The sequence below is a fragment of the Aegilops tauschii genome, chromosome 4 (genome assembly GCF_002575655.3).
Source record: "Aegilops tauschii subsp. strangulata cultivar AL8/78 chromosome 4, Aet v6.0, whole genome shotgun sequence".
Taxonomy (NCBI): domain Eukaryota; kingdom Viridiplantae; phylum Streptophyta; class Magnoliopsida; order Poales; family Poaceae; genus Aegilops; species Aegilops tauschii.
Window position 1 is genome coordinate 18049136 of NC_053038.3, and position 11230 is coordinate 18060365.

Consider the following 11230-nt stretch of genomic DNA (forward strand, 5'->3'; position numbering starts at 1 on the left):
TTTTGAAGTGCACTGTCAGTTTTTTTAATATATTGAGTACATAAGATGATCATCTTGTCTATTTTCTAACCATAGGTTAGGAAGATGCGGGAGGATGGGCAGGCAGTTGATGATGCCCTTTACTCACTAGCAATGGGTCCTGATACTCGGGTAAGACATTATGAATCTTGTGTTGTTGGAGATGTGCGCTACAACACCCTTGCACGAGACGAAGGCAGGAAGACACAAAACAGTGCCATCATGAGCACGGATACGTATGACAAAGAGACAACTGAAATGTATGCTAACATAACAGACATTGTTCAGTTGCAGTATATCTCCAGTTTCGAGGATCATCGGTGTGTGGTTCTGTTGTGCTGTCGTTGGTATAACCTGTTTTCCAGGATCGCAAAACCCAGAGCTGATGATTATTTCAAATCCATCAATGTCAAGGCGGCGTACCAGACCAACGAGCCTTTTATTTTGGCAAATCATGCAACACAGATATTTTTCTTGGAAGACACATTTGCACGTAGCGCTGACTGGAGAGTATTGCAAAGGTTTGAGCAGAGGAATTCGTTTAATGAAGTTGCACAACAAGATGATGCTTACACTGCTCCTGATGTACAAGATAACACAGATGTTCCTAATATCTTTGAGAACCATCACGTCAATGACGCTGGCGAAAAGATTGCCTGTCGTGCTGTGGACATACAAGAGTTGATCAAGTAGAAGCCAACGTTCGAGGACGTTGAGGACGAAGAAGAAGATGACACCATGGGGAATTATGATTCAGACTGATACACATGGCGAAGATGTTGACGCTGCTGTGGCGGATGATGATTACATTGCTTTTGTCATATTTGCCTGTCAGAAGACGTTTTTTATCTACTATGTGAAATTGTGTTTGCTATGACAACTAAAACCTGATGAACATGTTGTTTAGTATTTTGCTGTGAGAACATCACTTGTTATGTACGCTGATTTGTGTTTGGTGATTGTATGACAACTAAAACATGATGACATTGTTGTTTAGTTGTACTCATATTTGGCTGTGAAACTTGAATTTGATGACATAGTTTGCTGTTGGACTGCAATTTGCTCGACGTCTTCGAATGAGAACAAAGCTGACCCGACAGGGCCTCTGCTATTTATTTATTTATATGAGCAAAAGGGGATACCCCCTGATTTCCGTTAATAGAAATTATTAAATGTTCACAACACTACGCCCAGCCTGCTACACAGGTTTCATTCATTACTAGTTTCAGCAAAGTGCTCATGTCGTAGCCACTGAATACATCACGAGTGCTACATACACTACAAATAAAGAGACAATCATCCTACAGAGCACATCGATTTTGCCCATTATCTTCACAAGCTCTTTCATCTCCTCATTGCTGTCAAGGCCGTTCAGCAGCTGTTGCTTGGCCATGATCAGAGGAACTGCATCTTTAACCTTCTGCTCTGCATCTTCCTCTTCTGCCGTTCCTTCAGTTACTTGTCCAACACCCCAACCTGCTGGTATTGGGATTCCTCGGCTAACCAAATAATCAGCGTAGTTGCATTCCCCCACATCAGCAATTTCCCAGAAATACAAATCACACGAATCTTCCCTTTTCTGCACGAATCAAATTGGAAGATCATCAACCAAACTATTAAAAAAATCAGCAACTAAAAGCAGCAGAACAACACTTAAACATATTATTACCCCATTATTCAGGCATCTGTAGAAGACTCGGCCAGGGTTGCAGATTGTGGTTGAGACGCGACGGATGACTCTGCGTGATTTGCAGCAGTGGCACCACACCAACGGCAGCGGGTTGCGATGAGCAATCGGCTGCGGTGCGCGTGCCGGCGGGGGTGTGATGAGACCCATAGGCGATGGTACGGGTGGCGACTTGGCGCATATCTGGTTGTTGCCTGCTGAAGAGCAGGTGGACGAGCAGCCAGCGGACATGGTTGCTGCGGCCAGAGGTTCTGATGCTAGGCAGAGTAAGTAGAGAAGAGGAGAAGCGAACGTTAGATATGTCAGTTTCATTACTTGCAGAGTAGCATAGCACCATATATAGTCATAGTCTAGGTTTGGATTCGAACCAGCTACAGGAGGGACCTCCTTGTTTTGCGAAAAAAAATATTTCTCCACCTGACAGCTGGGACCCACCGGCTATATCTTCGCACGGAAGGAAGTGCCTCCTTGTTTTGTGAAAAAAATATTCATCCCGTTGACAGCTAGGACCCGTCAGATTTGGTGACTGACTTGTGGGCCTACTAAGCGGACGTGTACGCACGGCTTTGTCAACTTAATCAACAAATGATTCTAGCAGCTGGACTGTTGGATGTTAATCCAACAGCCGTGCTCCTTCTTCAACCTCTGTTCTTGCTCCTGTCTCCGGTGGGCGGCACCGCGGCTGTGCTGCCGCACACCCGAACCAATGAAGTTTCCACTCCTCTCCATCTGCGACCCCACTACCCCGTCTTCCCCATCTCCGGGTCGTTCCAGTCTAGGTGCGCTCGGCACGGTGTGGTCAACGTGGTCAACAACCGAGAGTCATCGGAAGATGACTGTACGTGAGAGGCTGACAGTGGGGACACACCACGCCCATGGACGCATGCATGCAACGGAACGCGGCGAGGTCAACGTGGTCAAGGAACGACTTCCATCGGAAGTATACTGTACGTGGAGAGTCTCAGCTGGGTCCACGGCCGCAGCAAGTAAGTGCCTCCTTATTACGCGGAAAATAATGATTCCTCCAACTGACAGCAGGGACCCACTGGACGGGCCATCGTATTTGGCGAAAAAAACGTTTGCCCCCTGACTGCTAGGACCCACCTGACGGGCCACCGTATTTTGCGAAAAAAACGTTCCCCCCGCTATCAGCTTGGACCCACCGGAAGTGCCTCCTTATTACGCACAAAAAAATGAATACTCCCCCGGCTAGCTGGGAACCACCTTGGTGGGAGGCTGACTTGTGGGCCTACTAAGTTGATGCGTACGCAGGGCTTGTCAACTTAGTCAACAAACGATTCTAGCAGCAGTAACTGTTGGATTTGAACCGAACGGTCCTGCTCCTTCTTCAATCGCTGCTCTTCTTGCACCAGCCGCCCAAACCAGCGCCGGGGAGACCGCATGCTCCTACCTCCAGTGGCCGGCTGTGCTGCCGTTGAGGCCTCATCGCCCCCTACTACTCCCACCGCTAGCCAGGCCCTGCGGCGACGGCAGCCTCACACCACAGCCGAACCAGTGAACCCTCGTACTCCTCTCCGCGTGGGCATCCACTGGCATGTCTTCCCCGGCTCTGCGTCGTCCCCTTCCTAGGCCTCGCCGTCATCCACCGCCTTGGTGCTCTCGGCGTGGCGTGGTCAATGTGGTCAACGACATTCCATCGGAAGAGTACTGTACGTGGAGAGGCTGACAGCTGGGTCCACGGCCACAGCCCAGTTTTTTTGTGATTTGCCAAGTAAGTCGCTTTGCCAGGCCTGTTGGGCTGCAAATCTTTCAAGACGAGGAGAGCTTTCATTCGGCTGGCCGAGAAAATGGCCCATCAGTAATGAGAAATGGGTTGTACATTTTTAAAACACATCAAACCGGCAATTAGTTTCAAATATCGTTTTTTTCATTTCGAGATTTTAAATTACATTAATTTTTATGCGTGGAGAATTTGTTGGATTTTATATTGATATACATTTATTTTCAAAATCTGTTTGAATGTGAGTCAAAATTTCGGGATTAAAAACAGTTCGGACCGCACCGAAATATGCAAAATTTCGTATAATTTTTTAACCGTGGCCACAATATGGCCTATAATGCTAACAAAAAGAATATGGGCACCAAAAAAACCTTAATAATTAGCAAATGGGCTGTAAATTATTAGAAATAATGCCAGATGGGCTGTATGCTGTTTTCCACAGATTTGAGGCTTTCCTAAAAAAAGGTTGACGCACAAGCACTGACTGTTGGATGTCCATCCAACGGCCGTTGTGCTTCTTCAATCTCTGCTCTTCCTGCTCCAGCCGCTCAAACAAGCGCCGGCGGGACTGCCTACTCCCTCCTCCCCGCGGCCGGCTCTGTTGCCGCGCAGGCCTCACCGCCCCACCGTACTCCCATCGCTGGCCTAGCCATCCCTCTACTCACCCACACCTGCTCTTATTCTCCGGCGATGGCAGACGAACCAGTAAACCCTCGTACAGTCGTACTCCCCTCCGCGTGGGAAACAACTGCCGAGTCTTCCCTGCCTCTGTGTCGTTCCCTTCCTAGGCCTCGCTGTCGTCCACCGCCCTGGTGCTGTCGGCGCGGCCTGGTCAACGTGGTCAATGACCGACATGCATCTGAAGTGGACTGTATGTGGAGAGGCCGACAGCTGGGTCCACGGCCGCACGCAAGGAAATGCCTCCTTATTACGCGCAAAATAATGATTCCTCCACCTGACATCAGGGACCCACCAAAAGGGCCTCTGTATTTCACGAAAAATGGTACCGCCGCTGACAGCTCGGACCCACCAGCTATATCTTCACACGCAAGGAAGTGCCTCCTTATTATGCACAAAAAAATGAATACTCCCCCTGTTAGCTGGGACCCAATATAGTGGCAGGCTGACTTGTGGGCCTACTAAGTTGACGGGGATGTAGGCTTTGTCAACTTAGTTAATATGCACGATTCTAGCTCCAGTGACCGTACGATGTCCATCCAACGGCCGTAGTGCTTCTTCAACCTCTGGTCTTCTTGCTCCAGCCGCCCAAAGCAGCGCCGGTCGTGCCGCATGCTCCTGCCTCCCGTGGCCGGCTGTGCTGCCGCGGAGGCCTCACCGCCCCCTACTATTCCCACCGCTCGCCAGGCCCTGCGGCGACGGCAGCCTCACACTGCAGCCGAACCAGTGAACCGTCGTACTCCTCTCCGCGCGGGCTTCCACTGCCCTGTCTTCCCCGGCTCCCCATCGTCCCCTTCCTAGGCCTCACCATCGTCCACCGCCCTGGTGCTCTCGGCGCGGCGTGGTCAACGTGGTCAAGGAACGACTTCCATCGGACGTGGACTGTACGTGGAGAGGCTGACAGCTGGGTCCACGGCCGCAACAAGGAAGTGCCTCCTTATTACGCAGAAAATAATTATTCCTCCACCCGACAGCTGGGACCCACCAGACGGGCCACTGTATTTCGCGAAAAAAACATTTCCCCCTGACTGCTGGGACCCACCAGCTACATCTTCGCACGCAAGGAAGTGCGTCCGGGCAAAAAAAACGATTCGCCCCCCTGACTGCTGGAACCCACCAGCTACATCTTCGCAGGCAAGGAAGTGCCTAATAGTCGGGACCAACCTGGTCGAAGCGTATGTAGCGTTGTCATTCTGGTCGTGAACGTGTACGTACATATATACTGGTGGATGTAGAGGCGCGCACGTGTCGTAGTAGAGGCGCGTACGTGTCGTAGTAGAGGCGCGCACGTAGCATGTACACGTACGTACAGCGGCCAGGGTGCAAGAAAGAAAATACGGCCACATATCTGTACATACGGGCGGGGTCTCAAACGCCTACTCGCGCATACGTACGGCCAGGGCTCGTGTACATGGCTGGGTCAGAACGGAGAAACATCGTCGTCGTCGTGTTCATGGGGAGCCAACCGGCTGGGTCGGAACGGAATGCATCGGCGTGTTCATCGGGAGGGCTTGGACGGAACAGCCGATGGAAACGAGGCCTGGCATACCGCAGAACGGAGGAAACGGCCTTGTGTTCGACTGGCCACGTTTGAAACGGGATCCTTTTCATCGGGAGGTGTCTGGCGTACCGCAAAACGGAGGAAACGGACCTCCTACGGTCGAAACGGGGGTCCTGTTGATCGGGAGGGGTGTGGCATACCGCAAAACGGAGGAAACGGACTTGTGTTGGAGCGCTACGGTCGAAACGGGGGTCCTGTTCATCAGGAGGGGTGTGGCGTACCGCAAAACGGGACTCCACGGGATACTGTTCATCTCCACCGTCGACCCCCTCCAGCCTCCACGGGCTATTGTTCATCCACCGTCGACCTCCTCCAGCCTCCACCTGCGACTGTTCATCCACGGGCTCCTGTTCATCCAGCCTCCACCACGCGCTACTCTACCGGCTACTGTTCAACCAGCCCTCTCCACGGGCTCCTGTTCAACCACCCCTCCACGGGCTACTGTTCATCCAGCCCTCCACCATCTACTATTCATTCTGCCCTCCACGGGGTGGTCCTGTTCATCCTGCCCTCCACGGGGTCCTATTCATCCAGCCCCAACCGGCTCGATCGATCGGGGTCCTGTTCATCCAGAGGCAACACCACGGGGTCCTGTTCATCCACCCCCACCGGGAACTGTTCATCCAACCCCCCCAAGCAACGCTCACTGTTCATCCAGAGGCAGCATCGATCGGCTTCAGTTAGCAGCAGTAGCGAAGGAATCGCTCGATCGGGTTCAGTTAACAGCCATCGATCGATCGCTCGGGTTCAGTGACGCGTAGCCTGCAGTGCACTCGCTCGGGTTCAGTTAGAGCCCAACGCCTCGCTCGGGTTCAGTTAGAGCCAATGCGTCGCACACACGCGCGTACGTGTACGAGAGAAACGCGCATCGCTCGGCCCCCGACCTCCCACCGTAACCGGGAACTCCTCGAAATTTTCGTCGCCCTCGCTTCTACCACGGTTTTTTCCGTCATGGACGGCCCAAAGAATGTCATGCAGCTGCGTCTCCGGCCCGCCCAGGACGAAAAGCCCATTTTCTGTCATGATTTTTTGTCATAGAAGTAGAAGCCCACCACATCTATGATGATACTGGGTTTTGTCACAATTATCGTCATAGAAGTGTCATATGTATGACAGAAAAAAAATTCGTTCGGCCCAAAATGTCACGGATGTGTCTTTTTTTGTAGTGTGCCTCCCATGGTGTCAGCGTAAGCATCTTCTCCCGTGCTTTTTCTTTTACCTTGTTGATTCTTTCTGAGTTTCCTTTGCTTTGTTTTCTTGACTTAGGGCCCCGCTGTCTCTTGAGAAGTCGGCCGCCGCCTCCATCGTTGGGTCGGTGGAGACCTCTGCCACCACCCGGCGAATCGATCCGGCCGCCGACCTCCGGGAGGCGACGGAGCGAAACGCGCGGGAGGCGCATGAGGAGCAGGAGGCCGCCCGCCTGGAGAAGGTGGAAGCGGAGAAGGCGGAGGCGGCCGCCCTAAAGAAGCTGGCGGAGGCCGAGGCAGCCGCCACAGCAAAGAAGCAGGCCAAGGAGGCCGCGCGCCGCCAGTCAGCGATATTCGTCACCCCCCTGAACTCCGCGCCGCCGCTGCCAGAATTTGTGGCGCCGACTGGGGGAGCCGGCGATGAGCACCCGATCATGGAGAGGGATGGCGGCGATGTCGTCATGCCGGACGTGATCGTGCCCTAGCAACCGCCCTCTTAGGAGGCGCGAGACAAACAGCCGGCCGACCCGCCGGCGCCACCAGCCGGGTACGAGATGGCGACGGGCCCGACTCCCGAGGTCTGCACCTCGACACGCCGCCGACTCGCAAAGGCGGCCTCGGCGCCACGCCTGCTGGAGACCGGCGCCGCAAGCTCTTCGATTCCGGACGCCGAGGCGACCAGCGCCGCGCCCACCGAGTGGGTTCGGGGCGGCGGGACGGGCCCTCTGAACAAGGCGATTCTGGACGTTCAGGCCAAGCTCCGTGCCGAGGCCGATTCTCTCAAGCATTGCAACAATGCGTTCTTGGAGTCGCGAGAAGCCATCCAGGTATGCTTCTTGCTGCTTTGTTTTTAATTCTTGTCTTGCTTCGTGGGGGCGCGCCAGCGCACCCACTTGGTGTAGTCCCCGGGTTTTGGGGCAGGCGGCTCGGAACTTTAATTGGCAAGCTCCGAGTGATAATGTCTTTGCTGCAAGATTATCATAACCTCCGTGCGGTCACCTTCAACTCCAAAGTCCAGGAGTTGGATCAACGTGCCGTCGATTTGTCGGAGAGCCGGAGTAAGTCTTTTTATTTCTCTGCGGGGGCACGCTGGCGCACCCGTAGGCTGTATTCCCCGAGATTTGGGCCGACTGCTGAGTAGTCGGGCCGGATCTCCCCGGCGACTGATCTTCTTTTGGATTATATTGACGACTTCTTTCTCCGCGGGGGCGCGCTGGCGCACCCGTGGGCTGTAGTCCCCGAGATTCAGGCCGACTGCTGAGCAGTCGGGCCGGATCTCCCCGGCAACTGTGCTTCTTCTCTGTTGGTTACAGACGCCTTTTTCTTTTTCTGCTCTCGCAGAGGCCAACGCCACCCTTCAGCAGCAGCTTGGTGAAGCCAACACCGCGCTGCGTGCCAAAGAAGCAGAATGCAACAAGCTGGTCGAAGAGCGTGACCTGCTGGTCACGCAACTGGCGGAGCTTATCAAGAAGGCCCAGAAGGAGGCGGAGGACAAGGAGACCAGCCTCCTTGCTGAGTTCGCGACCGAACGCTCCGCCTAGACTGATAAGGAGGCGATGCTGACTGCCGGCTTTGGCGAGATTGAAGACATAGTTGACGGTGAGCTTCCCTCTTTTTCCTTCTTTGAGCTGCCAGCTGCTGACCGAGCCAGCCTCTCGTCTCTAACTTTGGCTCTTTGCTTTCTGTTTTGGCAGACTTCTTCCCTGGTCATTCCGACGCCGCCAATCAGGCCATCGAAGCTGATCGCAACGGACGAAGGGCGGAAGGTGCGCAGATTGCTGCCAACCCCCCCCCCTCGGACCCTTAGCGAGCAGCTCCTGAGCATCGAGGCCCGTCTTCGGCCGGCTCACCGGATGCTGCACTGTCTTCAGCGTGTCGGCGCCCAGGCGATCGCCGCCCTGTGGCCGGACATGCCAGCACCGCACACTCCCAGTCGGACTGCCGACTGGCTGGAGGTGGCGGCAGCTGTCTTGAGGCCTGGAAGGGCTCCTCGGCCCGAGCTGGAGCACGCCGGGCCTTGGAGTTTGTCAAGGCGTGGTACCCTGGGCTGAATCTAGCCCAGTTGACCATGTTTCGGCAGGAGGCCCATGAGGAGCTGGTGGCAGTGGAGGATGACCTTGTCAAGCGCGCGGCGGCAATCGCCGAGTATACCAACACCAACATCTTTATCCCGGAGCGGGCCGAGAACAGCGCCGAGGCGCCACCAGAATGGTTCGGGCTAAACCCGGAGGACGGCGAGGACACGGCCGAGGTGATCGACTCCAGCGGCGAGGAAGAAGATGAGGAGGAGGAGGATGGTGAAGAGGAGGCGCCAGAAATCAGAGCGGACGACCAGCCTCAGCTCGACCGTGCCTCCAGCAACAAGCCACGCCCGAGCGAGCTGGCTGCTACTGAAGGCGACCAAGCGGCGACTAACCAGCCGGCCGCTCCATCAACCGGCACCACCGACTCCTCCGCTCCACCGAACCGTCTGCTGCTCCCTAGGCCGCCGGTTTATCTTTGTTTTTACCTGTCTATCAGTCTCGACAAACTTTGTTAATCTCGCACAATCCCACCCGCGGGGTGTATTTCAGACTTATGTTGAATGTCGGCCAAGGGCCTTTTGGTGTGTAAATATATTTGCCGAGTTCTATCTTTCCTTGCTTTCTGCTTTTTTGGCTTTTTTTCCTTTGCCGCCTTCCCTTGGTTGCCGTCTTGCCAGCCAAATAGCCGCTCTGCAGACTGTGGCTGAGTCAAGTACTTAGCCACTTTGGGGAGGCAAGTACTTAGCCGTTTTAGAGTTTTCTAGCAAGTTAAGTAGAAGCCAGTCGGCCGGCTGCTCAGCAGCCGGTCGGTGAAGTGGGAAGTCGGCTTGGGCTACGTGCATGCTTTGGGTCCTTAGCCATTTTTCATGCAGGCACCCCTTCTGCCTTAACTCCTGCCGGCCGGACAGTCGCTCTGCGAGCTGCGGCCTCTGGCAGGAGAAAGCTTGAGTGCCAATACATTACTTGTCCGGCTGTAGGAAGCATTACATAGTACAAGGCGGCGAGTCCCCGGGTCGACTGGTCGAACCCAGTGCCAGACGGATAAATGAAATAACACAAATGACAGGCGTAATACTTATCACATAGATAAAAGAGGGCAGTCCCCGAGATCTTCTCGGGGGACCCGGAGTCTTCGTACTTAATACAAAAGTTGGCGTGGTACATACTACATCAACTATAAAACCTTCGAAGGAGGTTTGCATTCCAGGTCGCTCTGTCTCCTTGTCGGAGTCATCTCTTTTGTGTGCTCGAGGCTTCTGAGCATCGATGAGGTAGTAGGAGTCGTTGCCCAACACCTTGTTGATGATGAAGGGGCCTTCCCAAGGTGCCGAGAGCTTGTGCTGGCTGGCCGTTCGCTGGATCAGCCGGAGCACAAGGTCTCCCTCTTGGAAGGATCTTGGCTTGACCTTTCGGTTGTAGTATCGGCGCAGGTTCTGCTGGTAGATGGTGGACCGGCTGAGTGCCAGCAGCCGACCCTCTTCCAGCAGATCGACACCGTCTTGTCGTGCTTCTTCTGCCTCCTCTTCGGTGTACATGGTGACTCGAGGGGAGTCGAATTCTATGTCTGTCGGGATGACGGCCTCGGCACTGTAGACGAGGAAGAAAGGCGTGAAGCCAGTTGACTTGTTCGGAGTTGTGCGCAGGCTCCAGAGGACGGCCGGCAGCTCGTTGAGCCAGCAGCCGGCCGAACGCTCCAGAGGCTCGACCAGTCGGGGCTTGATGCCGGACAAAATGAGGCCATTTGTTTGCTCCACTTGGTCGTTTGACTGCGGGTGAGCAACGGACGCTAAGTCCAGTCGGATGCCCTGCATCGCGCAGAAACGGGCCAAGGCGCCTTTGGCGAAGTTCGTGCCGTTGTCGGTGATGATGCTATGCGGTATGCCATACCGGATGGTGATGTCGGAGATGAAAGTCACAGCAGTCGGACCATTCAATTTTTTAATTGGCTTTGCTTTTATCCACTTGGTGAACTTGTCCATCGCGACAAGCATATGAGTCATGCCGCCGCGCGCCGTCTTGAATGGTCCCACCATGTCCAGGCCCCAGACAGCAAAGGGCCAGGCAATGGGGATAGTCTTGAGTGCAAAAGCCGGCTGATGTGGCTGTGAGCGGAACTTCTGGCATCCTTTGCATTTCTGGACCAGATCTTTGGCGTCTTCTAGAGCAGTCGGCCAGAAAAAACCGTGGCGGAAAGCTTTGGCCACGAGTGCTCTTGAAGCCGCGTGGTGACCACACTCGCCTTGATGAATGTCTTTGAGGATTGCTTGGCCTTACTCCGGCTCCACGCAGCGCTAGTAGACACCAGTGACACTGCGCCTTACAAGCTCTTAGTTG